The sequence below is a fragment of the Rhinolophus sinicus genome, chromosome 1, assembly GCF_057876585.1.
Source record: "Rhinolophus sinicus isolate RSI-liver-muscle chromosome 1, RSI-T2T, whole genome shotgun sequence".
Lineage (NCBI taxonomy): Eukaryota > Metazoa > Chordata > Mammalia > Chiroptera > Rhinolophidae > Rhinolophus > Rhinolophus sinicus.
Window position 1 is genome coordinate 190,007,138 of NC_142501.1, and position 25,162 is coordinate 190,032,299.

Below are 25,162 nucleotides of genomic sequence, written 5' to 3' on the forward strand. Positions count from 1 at the left end.
GTTGTAATGCTACTGAAATGCTTTCAACAAGGCACTTGGCATTACCTTTTTCTCTCATGAAACATTGCTTAAAGACTATACAAATGATTCCTTTGCATCTTTGGAAAATCTCCAATAAAGAAATCATTTCTCCCTTCACCATTTCTAAAAGGATTTCAAAATGATAAGTAGGGGTTTATCCAAAAGCTTAAGGGATTACAAATTACAAGAAAGTATAAAATTCCTTCTGCAGAAAACTTCATTCCTGGTAATTATCATACAAATGAATTCTGTGGCTGATTGGTTGGATAAACTTCAAGCAAATAAAAGTTTGATAGAAAGAAAACATTTCTCTCCTTTATAATTGCTCTCGCCAAGTTAATCATTATGACAAATGGATTCATTATTTAGTTCAGATGAACATGTTTCCAACACGACTTCTTACTGACCTTATCTAGTCTAATTTCAGGAAGACATAAGTCTTAGTTCTAATGAATATTTATGGCCTACACAATCTCATGGGGTGACTATGTCATTAGTGAGATCATGTAACATTCTTTGGCTTCTGGGATAAATGTCAATAAAAGTAACAGCCCCATGAAATTGGAGGGTACATTAACTGCCTTCCTCAAGGAGGTATGGAAGAGGTCATCCTGGGAGAGCTGCAGCTCTACCATGGCCTGCATATAATTCAAAGAAAGGAGGAAAGCTTGGGCCACCCTTCTAGGACAGCACGTCAATATTTCATTGAAATTACAGATTGAATTTTTTACAATAAACAGAAGCCAGAGAAGGACACAGGGCAGTGGGCACCTGTGGCCTGGGCAAGAAAAGAATAATGAAAATACAAAAGGGGAGGATGAAGAAGATTGCCAGGCGTAACCCTTGTTTTCTATCAATTGCCATTGCTTTGAACCTCAACTTCCAATATTCTATTTGTGCAGAGCCAGCTTTTATCGCTTTCTCTGCTCTCTTTGAAGCTGGTTTGCTTATAAACCATTCCTCCTTATGAAGAGAGCAATGCAAATCTTTCAATTCTTCAAGGTCATGTGGAAGTAGACTTGTCAGTTAAACTATAGCCTTCATGATTCCTCTTCAGCAATTTATTTACTAGACTCACATTTTGGATTGGGTTCCTAGAAAAGCAGTCTTTGGGACAAGAATTTGACAAGATTGGGCACTCAGAAGGCACAAATGACAGCAGGGAGGGGAATGCAGAGGTTGGAACAGAAGGTATAAATGTACAGGTTATCACCACGGAACCCCGGGAATCAATTCTTCTGGTGACCTTCCAAAGGATGGGGTGGCTGAGCATCTCCCCTCCCTTGTTTTTCTTCCATTGCCTGAACATTGCTAGTACAGGCATTATCTTCCTGGCACTTGTAGGTTGCATGTAAATGCAGGCTGGCAAGCTCCTGAGGTGCTGGAGAGAACGCTCAGGCAGAGAGAATGAGAGGCAGAGAGAGAACAGGCCTGTGTGATGGCAAAGTGTCTGCAGCTCTGAGAGAACTCAGGGTGGCAGAGGGGCTCTGAAATCACAGCCAGTTTCTCCTCATAAAGTTTAAGAATGACTAGGAGTAACATTGTGTAACTTCTCCATGGCTCTGGTTTCCATTGATTCTTTTACACACAGAATCAATGTTGTGCCCTTAATGCACGTTACTTTTCCTCGATGGCTGGGTGACACTTTTTACTTCAACTTCCTCATTTGCAACATAGAGATCATCATTACTATGTCACTAAGGTTGCCAGGTAAAATACAGGAAACCTAAATACATTTGTATTTCATATAAACAATAAATACTTTTTTAGTATGAGTATATCCCTTGCGTGCAATATTTGGGGCATATGTTTTAACCAATGTTCTGTATTTTTATTTGTTAAATTTGATAACTCTAGAAACAGTCTTTGGGACAAGAATTGGACAGGTTTTGGCTGGTTATACTATAAGCAATAATGATATATAGTAATATACAATAATACTATAAACAACGATACCATAATAGAATCAGTGTTGTACAGTTAAAGTATATTGCTTTTCTTTTAGTAGTTATATGACAGTGGGCCCATTCTTTTTCTATGCTTCGATATTCTTATTGGTAAAGTGAAGATTAAAAACAGAATATTGGGAGTTTATTTGTTAATTTGTGTAAAAGTTTTAGCAGGATATAAGAGTATAGTGGGCACAGATATTATTATTGAACATTTGGCTAATAGCCATCATTGAAGCCATCCTATGAACAGTAACTTCTTTGTTTCTAATTTTCAAATAGTTTTGAATGTGTGGACGGGGTAGAGGGAGACACAGTGTAGTTAGAGTTGATAAAAATTTTGGACAAAACTACACCACTCCACCAAAAGATATAAGGATATTTCAAATATTCTTTCATTTCTCAATAAAAACAGATTATCTCAGATCAGTCATTCAAATACATTTGTACAGGTTTTCACTTGGTAGGTGAGAAAGTAAGAGCTGGAGAACAGATTTTTTTCTTTTTTTTTTAAATTTTTTATCTTATTGGTTTTGTCAAAAAGCATATTTACTCTCCAACAAATTAATCTAATGATCAATTTCTTTTCTACCTAGATGATTTACTTTAGTAATAAATGAATTAGTTTTATTGGTTTTGATACAATTCATAGGCACAGACAAGTAAAAGCAATTTTTCAGAATGGCTTTTGGTTTAAATTTCATTAGAATATGGATCTTCAAATCAAGCCCTATATTATCTATGTTTATACCTGCATGCTCAGTTTTTATTGAAGAGTACAGTTTTCATAATAGTTAACACTTTGATCCAATCAAAAACACTGCACGTGATTCTTTTATTATAAGGATGGGTCTCTGAGCTTCTTTCTTTAGTAATCCTTAACCATGTCACTGATGTGTTCTCCTTGCATGCCTAAGTAAAGTCTAGAATTCATGCTGGAGACTTCTGAAGTGATATACAGGGACTTCATTGGCAGGACTTGGTGACAGCAGGCACAGGGCATAGAGCAGATCAAAAGCTTGCATGAAACTCATTGTGCTTAATTCTGCTCTCATTGTAAAATAAGACAGCGATGCGGAAGAAAATGAAAAACAAACTAAGCTTGGAAGTCATCACTCTCCCTTTTACATGAAGAAAAACTGTACATACTGAAAATTGGTAATTTTTCTTGGACATAAAACTAAGGTCAAAGACTTCAATATGAAAAGTGGGGGAAAAAAGAATAACTTTATAGTGGAGAAACCCGACAAACACTACCTTAGCCAGGTGGTCAAGATTAATATCAACAGTTTAAATGATGTTGGTAGCATTTACTTATGATATGATGTGACGAGAATGTCATTCTATCTTTGTGGTTTCCCTCCCAGAACCCATAATTTTATTATAATTATGAGAAAAACCTCAGGCAAGCCCAAAATATCTGACAAGTACTCCTAAAACTGTCAAGGTTGTCGAAACCCAGGAGCTTCTGAGACAGTATCACAGTCAAGAGGAACCTAAGGAGACATGACCAGTAACTTTAATGTGGTATCCTGGATAGGATATTGGAACAGAAAAAGGAAATTGGAGAAATACTGAGAGAACCTGAAGAAGCATGGACTTTCATTAATAATAAATTGTTCCACTAGTTGTGACAAGTATACCATACTAAAGTATGAAATTAATAGTAGGAGAAACTGGTGTGTGGAACATGGAAATTCTGTACTATCTTCACAATGCTTTTGTCAATTTTAAATTATTCTAAATACACACATTTAAGAAAAAGATAACAAATGAGGAAATGAAGCAAATGAAGAAAAATATGCATGAATAAAGTTCAGTAGAAGAAATAAGCCGCAGTTTTAGAATCTCAAACAAAACCATTTGCACCAGATAAAGATATAGAATATGCACAGAAAATATTTTTTTAAAAAATAAAAAAATAAAAATAAGCAGGAAATAAGGAATCACCAAAAAGCAGACAGATTTTTTAGAAAGGTACTGAGAAGTATGTGCTTTTAGAAAAACAAAATACGGTTATTGAAATTAAGAACTTTATAGATATTTCATAGCATATTAAGCAAAGCTAAAGAAAGAAATCCTTAACTGGAAGACATAACTTAAGAAGTTATCCAGAATTTAGCTCAGAGAGACAGGAGATGGAAAATAAAAAAAGACGTTAAGAGATATGGATAAAAGAATGAGAAAGTACAATACACAGCTATTCTAATTTCCAGAGGCACAAGAGAACTGTTCTAGAGAAAATATTTAAGGAGGTAATGGTTTACATAATTTTTTTTTTTGTTATCCCTTAAAGCAATAACTAGATCTATCCAGCAATGGAAATAATCAATATCAAGCATCATTTATATTACTTGTAGAGCAACCTACAGTTGCCATGTGCATCTTTTGTGAATACGGCACCGATTCCTAAATACTACTGGAACCAGCTGACTGAAATACATAAAAAAAAAAAAAAAAATGCATGCTTAGCGCTCAGAAAAATGACACTTCTTTGTGCAAGAAGCTATTGTATTCATACTATAATGACCTATTAATTAAAATGCCTTTTCTATTTTTTTAAGCTCACATACCTTGCCTCCATTTAGATCTCTCTGAATTAACTTCATCGGTATGGAAACAGACCCAGGAGTGCAGTTTCCAGGCTGTCGGCCTCACATGGAAAGGTGCTGGCTCAGGTAGTAAATGGCCATCAATTGTGATTGCATGGCCATCAGCTGTGGCTAGTTGGCCATCAGCTATAACCAGTGAGCCATTGGCCACTAATATAACTGCCGTGGCTATGTTAGCAGTAAATGAGGGCTAGCAAGAAGATGGTAGCTGAGCTAGCAAAAGCGGATTGCAGCTAGCAAGTGAGGTTGGTTGGTAGAGAGAAGTGGACAGCAGGTTGTGGATAGTGTGGCTCCTGCTTCCTGTGTCTCCAACCCAGCCTCCAGCAAGAGTATAGTGGTATGACTCCCCTACCTACGGCTCCATGGGTGTTCCTTTTTGGCCTCACCATATCCTGCGTTCTTATGTGGGGAGCAGGAGCTGAGACCCCGTCTGACACCCTGCACGACAATTGGGTAATCCACAATGTCTTTTAAATAACTAGTGAAAATGAGAAACTGCTCCAAAATGTTGATTTAATGGTTCCCAAAAGTGAACAGTTTACCTAGAGGAAGGGCAAGAAAGATGTCCCTCACTCTTATCTTTTTATAGTCTAATTCTTTTAAGTGGAATCTGAATAGATGTTGTTCAATCTTGTCTCTTGTTAGCTCCAGAGAAAAAAAGAAGAAACAGTTGAAGAATTAGGATCAGAACTGTCATGCAGGGTGTCATGCAGGGTCTCAGCTCCCGCTCCCCACATAAGAATGCAGGATATGGTGAGGCCCAAAAAGGAACACCCACGGAGCCATAGATGGCGGAGTCATACCACTATATTCTCACTGGCGGCTGGGTTGGAGAAACAGGAAGCAGGATCCACACTGTTCGCAACCCTCACTGCACTGCTTGCAGCCTCAGCCACCATCTTCTTGCTAGCCCCCATTTTCTGCTAGCGTAGCCATGGCAGTTATATTAGTGGCCAATGGCTCACTGGTTACAGCTGATGGCCAACTAGCCACAGCTGATGGCCATGCAATCACAGTTGATGGCCGTTTACTACCTGAGCCAGCACCTTTCTATGTGAGGCCAAGAGCCTGGAAACTGTTCTTTGGGGCTGTATTCCCACAAGAACCTAAGAAGAGGCTAAAAAGCATTGCTAGCCAAATCCTAGGCAGAACTGAGATAGAATATATTATATTAGGGGAACTTGGGGACATTGCCATGCTCATTATTAGGGACTGCTCACCAGTCATCTACAGTGTCCAGTGTTCAGGGAAAAATCACGTGTATGTCCCTACTAAGACATCTGTATTTGGATAATCACCTTCTACAAAATGTTGCCTTTCTCATCACTCCGAGGAGCAATTCTTTCAGTGTGGATTCCAGATAGGACAAATAGAATCACAAACTAGACCTGCGGGGTCAGCTCAGCGATGCAGTTTACATACAGTTCTGAAAGGATTCTTTTGAAGGTGAAGAAGAAATTAAGGTGAGCAGAAGCATTTTTTGTTCAGTATCCTCATTAAAAATATAGCAGTAGGTTGCAGAATACTAGAATGTTTTTGTTTTTTTCTTCAAGGAAAATCTGAGTCAATTCTATCACCTGAATATTTCTGGAAAGACATAAAGTAATGTCTTGATGGTAGAATGACCAGTGAGTTAATATCTTTACAAAGATTGCTGAGATAATTTTTCTCACGAACAACACAATGCAAGGTAAACAAAGTTGAATGCCCGTTGCTCTTTCTGAAGTCTAAATAAAAACAGAACAAAGACACAGTACAAAAGCAGAGGAAAAAAAATGAGAACTAAGATATGATCTGTCTCTTCATAGTTCACAGGCCACAAAAGTTTCCCCAAATTCTTCAGTAGGAAACTACTGTGGGATCAGACCCTTGGAGTTCCATGAAAGGTTTTGAGAAAGCAAGGGCAGCTTATGTTTTAATCGTTCATGTAGCTGGCTTAATTTAGCATTTGATATAATAAAGCATAGACATGATGATATCCCATTCCTTCAAAATAGGCTGCGTTCGAAGTTTTCATCGATGGTTTGAGAGAAATTATAGCTGAAGAAAAAGACTGTTGAATTCATGCCTTAACTTATTACACATTTATTGAGAACTTGTTTTGTGCCAAGCATTGTGCTATACCAGACCTACCAGGACAATGAAGATATTGTTCTTAACACTGTTTTCAAGGAACTCAGAGTCTAGTGGAAGAAATTGGCTTATTAACAGGTGACTATTATGTGAGGTGGCAAATGCAATGTGAGACATTAGCACAAAGGGTTTAGGTGGGTCTAATACCAGAACTATGATTAAAAAAATAAGTACTGACTATCTAGGCTAAGGAGAGAAATGGCCTCAGGACGGAGGCCTTTCCAGGCTGTTTGACCTCCAAAGGTCCTTTTTGGCCCTGCACTTCTAAGCACATCAGTATAATTAATTCATTTCATTATTCCCCAAAGTCCTACTATTTAATAAGTGGAAGAAAATTTAAAACAATCAATTAACAGCTAGAGAACTCAAAACCTAAATTAGCAGAAGACTATTAATAGATGTATGCCTCATTTAGCTAGCTTCATTGGAGAATAAGATATACTGCACAAGTGAAATTTCCAATTAAATGAACACTATCCCTTGGAATATCAACACTTTCAACATTTTAACATATTTATTATGATATATTTTTAAAATGTACAGTTTGATTTCTTGTCTGCTTAAGTGGAAGGTAATTGAAGAAGGCATTTGTAGCTTTTGTGGCTATCCCAGAATTATAATTAAGAACTAGGTTTGGCCCTTATCTCAATAGCAGACCATCATCTGTCTCTACTTCCGTTGGGTTAGCAGCTTCGAAAAGACCTTCTAAGTATCCTTTCCAGTTCACTGCCTCTGATCTGCAACACTGGATGAACCATTAATTTTAAGTTTTTAATTTTGGGGGTTATGTAGAAAGGTTTAACTTTCAGAAGGATAAGTAAGCATTTATTGGGTGTCTAGTAGGTGCCAGGCCTTGTGCTTAATACTTGTCTTGTGTCTTGGTCTGCTTGGGCTGCCATAACAAAATACCATAGACAGGATTGGGTGACATAACGGAAAAGTGTTTCTCACAGTTCTGGAGGTTAGAAGTCTCCCAGATCAATGTCCCACATGGGAGGTTTCTGGTGAGAGCTCCCTTCCTGGCTTGCCAATGGCTGCCTTTGTGCTATATCCTCACATGGCGGAGAGAGAGAATAAGCTTTCTGGTGTCTCTTCTTATAGGGACACTGATCCTATTGGTTCAAGGCCCCACCCTTATGATCCATTTAAACTTGATTACCACTATAAAGGCCCTATCTCCAAATAGTCACCTGAGAGGTTGGGACTTCAACATAGAAATTTTGGGATACACAAACAGTCAGTCCGTAACACCTTCTTATTTCACCTAAACCTCACATCTGTCCTGAGATTCAGGCATTATTATCTACAGCTCAGGTGAACTTCAGAAAGGTGAAGGGCATGCTGAAATTTAGAGAGCTTGTATGTGTCAAGGTTGGCAATTCAATAGATGTTTCAACTCCACATCTGCCTCTCGTTTTACCACTTATCATGACCTCTATGAATGGTACCAAGTCTTCCAGTTGTTCAAATCACTAATCTCACCCTCATTTTGAACTTCTCTCTGTTGTTTACCACCCTTCTCTTCAGCCCAATCCATCTCCATATCAGAAATTCTACCTTCTACATCTCTCTCAAATCAAGCCCAGTTTTTTTTCAGATCTATTACTGTCACTTTAACCAGGCTCATCCTCTTTTCTGTGGATTATTGCAAAAGCTTCACAACTGATCTCACCACCTTCATTCCCCCCATCTCCTATCACCCTCGTACAAGTATCTGTAGCTAAACTGATCTTCCTAAAGTGCAAACCTGATAGAGTCACTTCCTCCTAAACACTCTTTGATGAGCCAATACCTTTAGGATAAAGTTTTTGTTTGGCATAGAAGGCTCTTCATGATCTGACTCTCATGCTCTCTCACTTGGGAGCATTTGTACACATGGCTGCCGTTTTCTGGAACATTCTCTTCCATGTTCTTCATTTGGGTAGCTTCCCATCATCCTTCAAACTCATCTTCAATATCTCTTGCTCTAGACAGGCTGCCCGAACCCCGTCTGCCCCATCTAGATCAGACACCACTCCTTTGTATCCTTTGATTTCATTATTATAACAATTTTCATACTATTTAGAAATTTAATGTTTTACTGCCTAACTGATCCATGAAACTGTAACATTTTGATGCTGGCATTCTATTTTTGTAATACTTAGTTCTCACTCTATGTAACAGAGAAACACCTTTAAATAAAAGTGGCTTAAACAAAATTGATTTCTTCTTATATAAATGGGCAGGTTAGGAAGTCTAAGGGTTATATTACATCTTCTCTATTGTCAAGATACAAACTTCTTCCTCTTTACTCTCTTTTTAATATGTTGGTAAACTAGTGCCCATAGGGTATCTACTTGTTTTGTAAATAAAGGTTTATTGGAACACGTCTATTCTTTTAGGCATTGTCTATGGCTATTTTCTTGCTGTAATTGTAGACTTAAATAGTTATAAGAGAGACCTTGTGGCCAATAAAGTCTAATGCTATTAACTGGCTTCTTCCTTTAGCATCTTAGAGAATGGTTTTAATGGTCTTTGCCACTTCATATTCCAGGTACTTCTTTCATATAATTGATACCAGGAAAAAGGAAATGCAGAAGTGCACGGACCTTCCTTTTCATAACATGTCTCAGAACTTCTAGCCCACACTTCTCTTACATCGCACTGGTCAGAATTCAGTCACAAGGCCATCCCAAGGAGCAAGGAAGTCAGAGAAATGTAATCTTGGCTTGTGGGCAGCAATGTGCCCAGATAAGTGTCAGTGAGGAGGAAATGTTGGAAAGATTCTGTAGTAAGCATCTAAAGTCTCTGCTACAATCTCATTGAATACTTTCTCCCCAGCATCCAGCACCTAGTGGGCACAAAATAAACTTCTGATGAATACAGAATTGTCTGTAATGAGTACTATTCCCAGAGCTCAAGCCAGTAATCTCTGATTATGTTACAAAGAACCAAAGTTGCTAGAAGGTTGACCTCTGGGTAAGTGTGTTGTGGCAACCCTGAAAAGAGTTTTATTATAGCAATTTCAGGGCTCCAGTTTGCCTTTTTTTGGTGTATACTACTTTTGCTAGCAATTTCACTTATTTAAATTTGCATTTATCAGTCAGTAGTCTATAATTTAATGGTACGAAATTTAATATAATTATTTATTTGCTTCGAAGACAAAGCCCTCTTCCTTTCTCCTCTAAGTAGATAATGTGGGTGGAGTTTAGCAGACACTGTTTCAGGGTTAGGCATGCAGGAGTGAGAGGAAAAACCAAATAATGATTGTTTTCTTCAATGGGTACTGGAAGCAAAATTACTGAAGGTAGGATGTCTCACTGTTGTATGTTCTGTGGTTTCCAAAGTTCTCAGTGCTCCTATGATGCTTTCCATAGATGCTTATGTTGGCCTTGGACTTGAACTCAAGCAGTGTGGTGGTCAGCAATCAGCTCTCGTAGACGGGACATAAAACCGTGGGCTGTGGGTGAGAGCTGTGACCCCACAGACATCGCTCATCCTTCTTTGTTCGTGTCCTCTTTTCACTCATATGTCCTCCTTCTTTCCAACCTTCCTCTCTTATAGTTTTGTGTAGGCCTACACTATGGCGTCGTAGTGGCTGGACTGAAGAGAGATGCTGCCTGGGATTTTGTCTGAGACTCCTTCAGCTCCAAAGGCTCCTATCGCCCATGGGCAAGGGCTCAGCTATGGTTTCACCACCTGTTTAAACTTTTGGAAATTATTCTTTATGGCATGATTGCCTAGTCCAAAGGGGCATTTTTCAGTGATTAGGGAGGAGAGTTAACGCTCTTTTTTCCCCCCTACATTATTTCATTAGTGCGGTAAAGGCTATGCTAGTCAAACAAACAGTCCAACAAAAGGGAGAGTAGTGCTGGGTTGAATAATATAGGTTGGCTATGGATAGAACACCGTCTGCCAATTCATTCTTTCCTTGCTCTAAATACACTGCATTGAAATTTTCTTTTCCACATTTGTAGCTTCTAATTAGCTTTGAAATGATTCTGTGGTTCAGTTTAAAGTCTGCCTCCTCCCTTCAGTGATTCCTTTGGGACTGGCTGTTCATTTAAAAAAAAGAGAGAACATTTTGCATTTTTATAGTTCTGTGCGCTGGACCATGGAGGGGCAGCAGATGTTGCTTGAATTCTCTCACCCACGTATCCAAATGCGAATAATCTTTGTACGCCTGGCAAACATCTACCTCATACGGCATTCCTCTCCTAGCATTGACAGACTTCATCCTACAAAATTTCGTGAAGAAAAAATTCAAACAATAACACTTTATGGTAACATGTATTTTGTGTAGTTGAAAGAGTTTTCAACTTGCAATTGAATAATCCTTGATCTGCTAGTAAGCTGTGTGACCTTGGGTAAATTTTAGATTCTTTTTTGTCCTCAATTTTCTTATATGTAAACTCAAAATAATGCTGTTCATATTATAAGATTGTGCTGGACACATACTTGGCACTCACCAATTCCTTTTTACATTTGATCAGGACATACAAAATGTTTAAAATCACTTCAATAACACTCAACTGTTTGGTACTGTGATATTGTCATTCATAATAAGGAAGATGTATTTCATCTTCCTTCCTGTTTCTGGCACAGAACTCCTAAAACCTCTGGCATTTCCTAAGTGATGAGAACCATAAAGGTTATGTCAATGAGGAGACTTTTGGAATTCACCTAAGGATTCAGGCTGGTTGCCAGTGGAGCCAACCATGTGATTAGAGGGTTGGAACTTTCAGTCCCATCCCCTGACATTCAGGGAGAGGAGAGGGGACGGGGATTGAGTTCAATTGCCAATGGTCAATGATTTAATCAATCATACCTATGTAATGAGATCTCCAGGAAAACTCAGAAGGATGGGGTTCAGAGAGCTTCTGGGTTGGTGAGCACATGGTGATTCAGGGAGAGTGCTGCACCTGGAGAGGGCTTGGAAGCTCTGAGGCCTCTCCTCAGACCTTTCCTTCTGCATCTCTTCCATGTGGTTGTTCCTTAGCTATAGCCTTTTATAATAAACCAGTTATCTACTAAGTAAGTTTCTGAATTCTGTGAGTCAGTCTAGCAAATTAATCAAACCTAAAGAGGAGGAGGTTGTTGGAACTTCTCATCTATAGCTGGTTGGTCAAAGGAACAGGTGACAATCTAGACTTACAATTGGTTTCTGGAGCTGGGAAGGGGAGCACAGTCTTGTGGGACTGAGTCCTTAACCTGTGGGATCTGATACTATCTCCAGGTAGCTAATGGCAGAATGGAGTTAATTATAGGATGCCCAGCTGGAGACTAAGAATTGCTTGGATATGTGGGGAAATCTCTCCCTCCACATACATCCTAAAGTATTCATAGCTTTCTCTCCTCAACATTTCCTTCAATTTTGACTTCTGGGAAGTAGTCTTTTATCCTCTCAGTGATAGTCTAGCTTCTTTATTTTCTTTAAATAATTCTTTCACGTAGATTATTTCTTACATTTCTTTGTATATCTATCTATACATCTGTAATGTATTTGTAATAACGTATTGAATTTCTCCCTTTTGAATATTTAAACATTTCCTAATGCTCTAATTTAAGGTGTTGTGGGTGAAACGAAGGTAATTTGACCATAGGTCCTATCTCCCTGAGTACTGATGCTGTTGATAATGATACTTACCATGTGTCAGGTATTTACATTCATTATTTAATTTAATTCTTCCTACATCCATTTAAAAAAGTATGTGCTCAAAGCCACCGCTGTAGTGGCCTCATGAGTAGTGAAGGCAAAGTAGTCAAGACCCAAATCTGAGCTTTCCAACAAGAAAAAGCTTACTCTGAACCACTACATAATACTGCCTTTAATCTCTTCTGTGCTTTGTGGAATATCTTATATTTCAATGATTTGGATGATTTCTTTTTCTATTTTCTATCTTGATCTTTCCTAACGTCCTTTTGTTATCCTATAGTTTTCCTCCAGTTTCTTGTATAGTTTATCTTTAGCCAATTTTAATTAATAAAAATGATCTCAACTTTTTAAAATTATAATTTATTGGGGTGACATTGGTTAGTAAAATTACATAGGTTTCAAGTGTACAATTCTGTAACACATCATCTATATCTCACATTGTGTGTTCACCACCCAGAGTTAGTTCTCCTTCCATCACCCCCTTTACCCTCATCTACCACCCACCTCTCCCCCTACCCTCTGGTAACCACTAAACTATTGTCTGTGTCTATGAGTTTTCAGTTTTTTTTATTTAGTTTGAAATTCTCTTCTTTCCTACCATAATTTTCTAGCACTGGGAATTTTGACTGTAAATATAGAAACAAGGAATTTTAAATATTTTCATTATACTTTCATGCCTCATTTAAATGTTCAACCTTTTAAACTTTTCCTTTTCTCTGCATTTCTGTGAGATTTCTAGGCCTTTGGCATTGTCTCTATCACACTTTCATCACTGGTTACTTGCTTCTGTCTTAACATCAATGTCTCTCCAGACTTTCAGTGAAACAGCTTGTGCCAGGATGCTTAGAAATGTCTTTCATCTGCCACTTTGAACATAGCACATCTTTTCTCTTAATTTCCAATTGTTTTCAAGGTTTGCTGCTATGTTTCCTTAATTTTCATATTTTAATATTTGGACCAATGGTGTGGAGTTGAATTTATCATGTTCTTTAGTTCATGGTACACTATCATCACTGGTCCATGCTTCTTTCCCTTTGTACTTATTTTTTTTTTCTTTTACTTTACATTCTGACCCTTATTTTCTCCCCCACAGAAATCCACTCTAACTGCATATTAAATGTCTTTGTATGCATACGCATCCTGCATACACATCCTTAAATATATGTAATGTTGTTTTGTGTATTTATGTGTTTTGATAATAATTTACATAAATGTATTGTTATGTATTTTATTCTCTTACAAACTTAAAACTTGATATTATCTGATTTTGTTTTTTTCTTTTTTTTTCTCATCTAAAGGGTACATAGAGCTATTTTATTGTTTTAATTTCCATTATGTGTAATATTAGCAATGTTAGGCATCTTTATACATTTGTTAGTTTTTTGGAATCCCCCTTCTGTGAACTGCCAATTTGTAACTTTTACCTATTTTTCTATTAAATTTTATGGTTTTTAATCTTTTTTTTGGGGGGGGGATTGCTTAGGTAATTGATGCAACTGTCAGTTTTAGATGGATCACTTACTTTATACTGGATTTACAGAAAAATTGAGCAGATAATACAGATAATTATTTTCATATGCCTCATCCCAGCATGCACAGTTTCCCTTATTATAACATCTCCATTGTTGTGGCACATTTTTTACAATTAATGAATCAATATTAAAACATGATTATTAACTTACATCTATATTCTACATTAAGGTTCACTTTGTGTTGTATGGTTCTATGGCTTTTGACCAATGCATATGTCATTTGATATCATTATAGTATCAAAGAGAAGTTTCACTGCACTAAAACTCCTCTGTACTTCATCTTTTTTCCCCTCTACCAAGCCATTGAACCCCTGAGAATAACTGATCCTAGTATTATTTTTATAGTTTTGCCGTATCTAGACTGTCTTACAGTTGGAGCATTCAATATGTAACTTATATGTAACTTTTTTCATTTAGCTCCTTTCATGCATCATACTTTCATGTTGTATCTAAAAAGTTATCATCAAAACCAAGTTCATCTAGGTTTTATCCTATGCTATCTTCCAGAAAGTTTGCATTTTACATTTAGGTCTATGATTCATTTTGAGTGATTTTTTTGTGTGAAACGTAGTCTGTGTGTAGATTTTCTTTCTTTCTTTCTTTCTTTCTTTCTTTCTTTCTTTCTTTCTTTCTTTCTTTTTTTTTTTTTTTTTTTTTTGCGTATGAATATGTGATTGTTCCAGTATCCGTTTGTTGAAAAGACAATTCTATCTCCATTAAAATGCTTTTGCTCCTTTGTCAAAGATCATTTGACTATGTCTATATAAGTCTATTTCTCGTCTCTCTATTATGTCCCATTTATCTTTGTGTCTATTCTTTCTCCAACACCACCTATGATAACTTTGTAGTAAGTCTTGAAGTAAGTCTCACTAGTTTAATAAGTCTAGTGTCAGTCCTTCGACTTTGTTCTTCCATATTGTGTTTTCTTTTCTTAGTCTTTTACTTTTCCATATAACCTTTAAAAGCATTTTGTTGATATCTACAAAATAACTTGTTGGAATTTTGATTTGGGGTGCATTAATAAAATAATCAAAATAATATAAATTACTTTCAACTAGTGGCCTATGTGTGTGTATAGTAGGTATGTGTATAATTATGATTTAGTATAAATCATAGATATTACACACATTTAGTGTAAACAAACATTTGCTCCACTTATTGCCAGTGATACGTATTTTTTTATCTAAGATTCTAGATAATGATGTAACAATTGCTTGAAACGTACTACTTGAAAAAATCTAATGAAAATTCAATAGCTATGTATTTTTCTCCTTAGGCGAAACTCCTTAGGAATTAATTCTTCATTCTATTCAAGGAATGAGAGATATATTTACTTATGGAAAGAGTCTTATATTACAAGATAATTTTCTTATAATTCTATTCTAAGATCAGGTTTAGTTGATCACTTTACCAGTGGTGATTTAAAGGGCAAGTCACAGCAACAGAAAGAACCAAAAATGCTACCCATTTTTCCTGTGCCGAGGCTGTTGATTATAAAGTAAGCACGACAAGAGTAAGCTGGAAAATAGGACATGTTGAAAAGGCTGATGCAAGAAGCCACGAAAATCATCCTCTGAATCATAAAGCCATCAGCTTGAGCAGGCTTGAGGGGAATATTAACGTTATCCCTGAGAATGAGCAGCAGATGCCCTCTTGAATTTACTCTATTGTTTTCTGGAAGATTTTGTGAACAAGTATGGCCAAAGCATCCTTCTTTGGGGAAATTGCTTCTACTAAGGGAGATAGGTAGCAGATGTATAAAAAGTATCTTAAATCTGTTTGCTCACAGGGTCACTGGAAGATCAAAACTAATTATCCCATTAGGAAGTATAAGCTCATCCAGGAAATGCCTGAATACTTTCTTAACTAATTGATTTTGTCAAATACATGAATACCTTATGTCCAATTTACATTTAGCACTGATACATATTGTCAATGGTCATTGGAAATAACATGATTTATTTACCTAGTGCACACTGTCTGGAAGGGTGGGTAGGTACAGTTTGTTTCCCCAAATAAAAATAATTCTGTATTAGAAGTCAATTATAAACATGCAAGAATATTTAGTGGTTGGTATAAGATAAGTTTTTGCTCTTTGGGTGGTAATATTAGAGTCATGCAGAGTCACCTTGGGTGTATGCTTGGTTCTCTGGAGTTTCTTTATTCTCTATGCTCCCACAATCTCTCTTTTCTAATACCACTCTGGATTTCCCTGTTCCCAGGAGTCTCAGCTCTATTCTGAAGATTGTTCTTCCTGCTGGCTGTGTCTGGGGATGACAGTAGTAGATCTCTTTGGACAATAATCATCACAATAGTAGATTGTTTAGAATCGAGCATCTACAAGATAAGCATTCACTTGTCAGTGTTAATGCTTTTCATAGGATACCATCAATACAATTTTATACTAAAAGACTCCACTTTCAGCAAGGTTGAGAGAAGAAACAAAAATCTCTCTCCTGATGAAATAAAAACAAAAAACACACAATTAGTTAGAAAAGAAGTTGTCATTGCAATCCATTGTTTTGTTCTTTTTGGTTTGTTTTTTGATATTAGCATACTTGTATAAGGTATTTGTCAAGGTGTGGGTTTTATGGAACAATGGAAATATCTATTATCATTCTGTTTGACCCACTGTATAAAATACAAAATGTCCCCAGAAGCTAGATATCACAGAGGAATAACAAAGGTGAAGGCAGAAGCAGGTGGGAATGAAAGAGACAGCATTTTCAAAGCTGTTGTACATCGATAGGCTATTTCAGAAGGATAATGCCTTATAATGGTAATTCCTATAGATAAAACCTTTCAGTGATATTTTTGATGCTTTAGTTATTAAATACTTTTTATGCACAGCACTTTTCTATGATACAATATGCTAGACCCCCACCCCATTTCTTTTCCCCCCTTGGTAATGTTAATATATATACTCTGAAAAACATGAATATTCCAACTCAAGATTTTTTTTTTTCTGGGAACAAATTTACGAGCCAATGCATGTGGGATGCCAGAGATAACTCATCCTTAACTAAAGAAAAATAAAGTATGTTTTTAAGTTTGTTAACAAGCATTGGTGTTAACTGCTTTTTGACTCTCAGTGCACATATACTGGTGAAATACAGAAAAATGGAAATAGGGGAGAAGGGTGGTAGGCAAGTGGGAAATACTTTACAGCTAATCAAAAAATGAATTTTAGCATCTCTTTTTAAAAATAACATACCTCACTCATAACCAATGAGCAGTACAGTGAATATGCGGCATATTATTATGATATAATTAAAAGTCAGAGATAAAAATGGATAAAGCAATGAAGGCACTGCTCAGCTAAATGGTTAATTCATTTAACTGCTGAAGAGGTGATTTGGAATGAGTAGCTGAGATTTGAGAGGCAACAGCATAAATCCCAATCTTATTGGTCTGTATGGCTGATAATTTCATTAAGAAATGGTCCCACAGGGTCAAAGAGGTGAATATATGAGATTGAAATAGGTAACTCCATTAGTTCACAGTGTTTTTCATACACTGTGCCTGTCAAAACAGTGTGAATAAGAGGGTGCATTGCTTAATTAATACTTATGGGAAGGGGAAGGGAATTCAGAGGGCTTGTATTTCATTTACTGTAATATAACTGGTATCTAGGTCTCTTTAGAAAGAACTCCAGAACTATATCAGCAGTCTTAACAATTCAATAACAAATAGCTTGGCGGTTAAGTTGGTTAAAAATGCCAAGACATTTAGTAATTTCTAACAAATCTTATAAAAGCCCCTCTTGTGTGGTTAGACTAGCAGGCACTTCCGTTGCCCAGGATTACAACTAGGTTGATTTTATTATTTAGGATAACAGGTAGTGAAAAAAAAAATCCCGTTGTAGAGACCACAATGTATGTAAGAAACCTTAGAATTTGTTATGAGTTGGTAGGTATTATTTACGTAGTTTTTCACTATCTAAGGAACGAGTTGGCTCTAACTCTGGTATGGCAGAGACAAAATAATTGCTAATCAAAACCCACTATTTTTTTCCTCCTGAGTGCAAAGGTCACCCACTTTGCAATTAAGTGGGGCCATGTGATGGAGACCTGACCACCTAATGAAATGTAGGTGGAAGTGATACATGCCATTCCCAGGTGTGGTCCAATTCAACCTCATGTTTTTTCCCATTCTCTCTCTTTCTCCTCTTGGCTATATGTGGAATCCCAGAGAGAAGATGCCAGAATTTATATTAGACTTGGTGAATTGCTGCATGGAGCAGAACATGCCATTGTCATGTTTTGACATTTCTGGTGAGCTAGAAATAAAGTATGCCATATAGGGCATTGAAATTTTCATACAGCGCATACATTTACTGTAATATAACTGGAATCTCTATTATCTCCCTTAGTTATCTTATATTAGTGCATTTCCTGAGCAAGTATTGAGGGTTATTTCTGTACCACAGACATTGCTACCAACTAGAAATATGAACTACAAGGTGGCAAACTCAGGTGACAAACTAACATTAGAGCTCAGGCATCTGTGCAATGGCCATGGGGCTCAAAATTTTGTTCTGAGGCAGTTTTGTTGAACCAAATGTTTTGTCTCCTTGTATTGAGCACTTCTTTCCTACCTAGGTTTACTATTTGTACTATATGACAAAATTTGGTAAGTTCTGACTCTGTAGTCAGAGCATGTTAGTTTGCAGTAGTTATTTTTTTTTTTTTTCCAGCTTAGGTGTATATTAACTAAAAGTTTTTCCTTTTGCAAAATTCATTTTATAGAGAGTTCTTTTTCTTTTGTCCTAGAGGCTGTCATTCCTTATACAATATTATTAACCAGACACAAAGAAAGTCTTTATCGCTAACCCAGAATCACAGTTATAAATAGCTGTAGGTTCTATACATATTCATTTTCATTTAGCTTCATTTCTTCTCTTATTATAACCACTTTGTGCAAAGGTCACCTCACAACAAGGGAGACCTATAATATTTCCAGTGAGATTGTACCAGAAGAAGTGTTATAGGTGATTTCAATCACAAAAGTCTCTTCCTTTCAATGGAAGCAGAAGCTGTGATAGACAGATAATAGGTATAAAATTGAGGGTATATTTTGTGATCAGAAGTTTAGCTATTTCCCATCCTTGATATGAATTTTGCACTCAGTGGATGGAACATTTGGAACCAGACTTCTGATATTAGGTTGATGATAAATGTGCATCACGTTTTACTTCAGGAACAGGTAGTAATTTAAGAAATGAAAACCTTATGATTAAAAAGGTACACAAACCTTTTAAAGATTAATTCTTCTTGTCATCAAGCAAATGACCTGCTTTGCTGACCTCGGTAAATGAAGTTTCCAAGACAAGTAACCAGTTGCAATTAGATAAGTTTGATTCCTTTGATGCGGTGATCTTTAAATTTGGGCAGGAGGTGGGGAGCCACTTGAGATTCGTAAAAAAGTTAAAGATCTTCACCCCAGAAAAATAGAAAATCACTGCACATTGCATGTATAATTCAGGGGATTCTTGATCCGCAAAGTTCAGCAACTCCAAAGTAATAAAGAATCTCTGCTTTGTGCAAATAAACTTGGAGAATCTGTCTTTCCAATAGATTGTTTTTAAAACCCATCAGGTCATTAGTTGAAATCTGCAGTGGAGGATGAAGCAATTGAAAATTCGGCAGGATAAGCCATTGATTCAATGCTTTTCAAAACTTCCCATGCATCAAAGTTATCTAGAGATGATTTTTAAAAAGGGCTGATTCCTGGGCTACAATTCTAGAGATTTTGAATGAATCATTCTGAAGTAGGAACCAGGAATCTGAATTTTAAATAATTAATCTTAGTGATTCTTAGGTAGATCTTGTGTGGACCACATTTTGAGGAACACTGCCTAATCTTCACTTCACTTCTTTAGATTACTGGCCACCGAGACAGCATACAACCCTTGGAGTTCCTATGTCCCGCTTTCTGCTGAAAGCTAACTTAGGCTGGATAGCTTTTCCCCTCTTCACTTTTCCAGAGTGAACAAAATAAAATGTTTCAGTGAGCGGAGTGTCTTTGAGTAGCTAACTTGTCTGGCTGACCTAACTTAGCCTGCCATTGTCAATAATTTCAGAGGGAATCATTCCTGATCACCTGATAAGTTTCTTAATATAATAACTATCAATCATTGCAGAGTGTTCATCAATGTTTGAAAACAATAAATGGCACCAACTAAAGGGCATTCCTAATGGGAGGAATGGAATAATAAATCTAGTCTTACTCTACATTACTGTTTGTTCCCTTCAGCACATGTTTTCTTGGGGAAAGAATTGAGAAAAGGGAAACAAAATCAGTATTTAAATCTGGATCATGGTGAAAACATGTCCATAGCTAAAATAATAGTTTTCGTGGTACCTTCAAATACAAACTATACTTTCTATCTTCCATAGAAATTCTATTTCCCACAATTAGATTTTAATTGGTATTCTGGGTCCAAGTTTTCATATGTTCTTAGGTCTTCATTTTAAGTAATAATATCATTAATATATTTATCATTATTACATTATTATTAAAATTATAATTTTAATGTTATCATTAATCATATAGCTATAACATTATTATTAATTTAAAATATAAATTAATATAACATTTAAAAATAAAATATAGACTAAAATGTAATATTATTATATTATATAGTACTATACAATTAATACAATAGCAAATTTATTGACGTTGTTAGACTATTAATGATATATTATTAACTTTCTCCTCACTTTGCTTGTTTCGTTTATTATCTTGTCAAGGAGACTTATAGAAGAGTTATCCTGAAATAAAAAACTAAGGCAGATACTTCTTAAGTTTCTAAAGTTGAATCAGAGTGCTCTCTTTTTTAATATAGAACTTCTTTACAACTCTACGTTCTTCCTAAGGAATCAACTCACCAAAGAACTTTTATCTAATAAGTCCTCTGTCAAACATTTGATACTTTCTTGATTATTTAAATGTGGAGGCTGCCAGACTCTGTTGTGAACTATTTATGAAGAAGAAACTTGGTCTGTATATTTTGTTATGACCAATAAATCCAAAATAATCAAACCCTATTAATAATCAGGGGAAAAGAAAAAGTATGCCTTGGGGGGAAAAAAAGTTTTTGTTAAGCATAAATGAGGTAAAAACATCCAAATGCTGAAAAAAATCATTACATTGAAATATTGAAACATGCCTAAGGGTCAACGGTTGGTAAAACAACCTGAATAAAAGCTGGTGAAGATTGTCATTTAAGGGTCATACAATCTCGAAATTGTATTGTTCTTGGCTGCTTTCCCACTCCGACAACAGAGCATAGTTGAGAAGTCCCAATAGGGACTAAGGGAACCTCAATGCCTACAATAGTTACTATCAGGCCTTTTACAGAAAATGCTTGCTGACCCCTGTTCTAAAATTGTATGAGTTTTCAATATTTGAGAGCACTGTAAGTGAAACAAAAATTCAGAGTTAAATTACTTTAAATTTATACCTTCTTAAAGTTCAGTATAAAAATAACACACATCTACCAAAAATTTCATCCCTAAAAATTTAAAGTAATGTATAATGACCTATATATTTTTCTAAGTATATACATTAATATCTGCATTGATGCTTTGGGAGCAAGTTAACTTCTTCCAGGGAGACTGAATAGAAAATGACAAAGCCCTCTAAATTTACATTTCATGTCCATGGAGTGAGACATGGAACGGATGCTAAGAGCCCTGTTCCATGTGATGGGTGGCAGCCATTTGAATTTCATGTGTCTACCTTTGAAACAAATATAAGTTTAAAGTAGTGATTTTTAGGTGGTTCAACATTTGATGCCTCAAATAACGTAATCTCTATAAATAAATAGAGACACAAGGAGATTTGTTTTAGTGGAGAAGGGGAAGGATTCTAATCAAGCAGTGGTATTTGCAAAGGATTAGAGGTAGAAATAAACAAATCTCATGCAAGAGACAGCAAACAGCCTGCTTGGCAGCCCCTGTCCCAGGGCTTCTCGTTAGGGAGGACACATTATTTTGTTCCTTCCGTTTGGCAGGGGTTGGGGGGGCTGGGTGTGGGGGGTGACTTCCACTTCCCACCCCAGGAGAGGACATATTGGGAGAACACTTCTGGCCATGGCCACACCCTCCTTGGTGCTTCTCCCTGTAGGAGGTGGAGTGATTGATCTGATGACTGAAAGTAGTGAGAGGGGCTCTGTCTAGTTGAACTGTCCCTTCTCACCTCTCATTGGCTGTTTGCAAGCTGCCTATCTATAGGCTGTTCCTTCTACTCCCATCCTCCATGTATTAGCACAGGGCAACCTCCTATAAGGGGCAAGGAGAGAGGCGCGTGAGAGTTAGAAGTCAGTTTTAGCCTCTGCTCAATAAGTTTTGTGAACAATAAAGCCTACATTCTGACATTCTGATGACTATCTGCATCTGCTATTACTCAAATGATTTTGAATTCAAAGAGGAGAGTGATTAATTAGCCTCTCAAAACCTCAACAGTTCTTAATAGGGCTCCAGGTTATAGTGAAATGATGACCGGTTCTGTGCAGATCCACAGAGATTTATTTGGGCTTGTTTTTGAGAGATTTATTTGTTTGTGAGGCTCAGGTAAGGAAAGGATTGGCTCTGATTGTCTCAGAGTAGAAGAATCTGTCCCCATGGTCTGGCCTTCACAGTACAACTGAGAATTCAAGTGACCTTCTGAGTCTGGAATGATGATCTATGACCAATAAGACATCATCGAACAAGAATTAATGCTCTATGTTAGGCACAAAAATTAAACCATCACCACCAATAATTACAAAAAACACTAGCTCAGCGATAGAATGGGAGAAACCTGACATGAGTAAAGTTTATATGAAAATGAAGATACAGTCTCAGTATAAGATAAAAATATTATATTAATATTATCAAGGCTGATTAAATCTCAGACAGCCTTAGCAAGAGTAGAATGTCTGGATTAATAGAGATAATTATCCCACTGTACTTTGTTCTGGTTAGACTGTATTAGATTATGGGCAATGGTTTTTATAAGAACTCCATATACCTTGAGTGTTCTCAATAGGGATGATCAAGATGAAAGATTAGATGATATGTCATTGGGGAACAGCTGAGATAATTTACTCGGGACAAAAAAAGACTTAAAGAGGGACAGGCTAACTCTTTTATAATATTTGAAGAGCTTTTGTGGGAAAAGATGAAAACATTCTCTTTTTTTTTCTAGACTCAAAGATAAAGGAAGAATATTTCAAATCAGATCATTTTATAAAAATTAAAACAGTCCAGCAAATGGAACTGCTGATTTTTGAAGTAATAAGATCCTGACCTGTGGGTGGATGCAAGCAAAGACAGAACAAACTTTTTAAGGGAGATATTGCAGAAATGTTCTTTCTTAGATTACTAAGCAGGATGATTGCTCAAGACACAACACCTTCACGTTACATGAAGACTATGTACTAATCCTGACTATACCACTGAACAGTGGTGACCTCACCAGTCAGCTTCTCTAGGCTTCGGTTCTTACCTTCCTAGAATGGGAAGCAATAGTACCTGTCCATGTCTCACAAGATTCTTAAAAAAGAAAACTGATATGAAACGGCTTTGAAAAGGACTTACATAAAGGCAGTCCACTATTATATTTGGAGCAGAGACTAAAGTAGTTCAGCTATAAAATGATAAGTGCAAATTGAAGTAGAATAGAATTTCTTAAACTTGAATGTGCAAGCATATGTCCTGTGGAATCTTTTTAAATACAGGTCAAGGGTAGGGTCTGAGACTGTGCGTTTCTAACAAGTGCCACGTGATGGTGGCTGGTCTATGGACTAGTCTTTGCTTGGCACAAAGGTAGGAGACTAGAGTCATGTCTCTGCATATCCATCTATGTAGCTCTCGGCCTACTCCATCTTGTAGGGAATATATCCTGGCAAAGTTCTCCATGAAGCAATAAACAAAATGTATGCTTCTGGAATAGGCTGACAGCAGAAGTTGCAAACACACCCACCAACTGTATATATTCATTTTCAGAATGACTGTATTATGACTACTGTGTCTTAATTAGCTGTTTGCTATGATAACATAGATGTGAAGCGATAGTTCATGACATTTAAGTGTTAAAGCTATTTGCACAATGAATCCAATGAATCAGATGAAAAGTGAGTTTTAAAATGCAACCAAAATATGTAGGTGTCGTTATGGTTATTTGAATGGAGGCATTAAAATAGACTTTTTATAATTTAACTGAAAAGAGAATTTGTTACATACATCTATATGAGGGAAGGGGATTCTAAGTGAGGCTGAAGATAGACTGGTAGCTGCAGGAGGTTTTAAAAGCATGATATACTCAGCATTCATTGTTACAATAAATAAACTTTGGCCATTTCATCTGTCATTACTGTCAAGAGCCCAATTCATAGGAATGAGCATTTGATTGGCCCAGTGTAGTTCCTGTGCTTACTTCCTGGCATTCCAGAGCAGGGAAGGGAAGCATCTGGTGGGAGGAGCTTCTGGTGTCCTGCCAAGGGGAGAATGTGGGAAATGGGACTGCTCTAGGGAAAGGTACCACTGATGCTGAGACACCAAATGTTGATATAATTATCTGAAACATATCTGTATCTTATCCTCTCTCTCTCTGTCTCTCTGTTTCTCTGTCTCTCTGTCTCTCTGTCTCTGTCTCTGTCTCTCTGTCTCTCTCTCTCTCACATCTCCATCTCAATGAAAACATACAATGTATACCAAGTAATCTTATGTCATGCCAGTAAATATTTTCTTAAAATTCAATGCTAAAATAAGTCATTTTTTCATATCTGTTTATAATGTTAGTTCCTCTTTTATGAAATGTTTATGCTTTTCCTATTTACTTATTAAAACTCACTTGTTTTCCTATCAATTTCCATTAGCTCTTTATATAACAAATTATTAAAGCTTTGAGTGTAAAAAATAAAACTAATCATATGGAAATATTCTTTTCAAAGGTAGTACCTGTTATTAATGATTTATTTTTCTTTTGGAGGGGAAGAAGTTGCTGGAGGGACTCTGGGAAACCATTGCCTTAAAAGTTATCAATGGAATCTAAATATAATGGAGGGTTTGTGTAGTAACATGTCTTATTCATAAAAGCAGCAGCCTAACAGAAATATATTATTAAAAGATATTTAAGTCTCTACTTGGTGCCTCAAGAAAACACCAAAGTTGATATTGAGTGGGGTTTGGGTAATTATAATACAATCATAGTGGTTAGCAAGCAAACATTTTAAACGAGCTCTCTTTCCACATCAAGCATTCAGTTTCCAACCAAAAATTCTCTCCAACTATA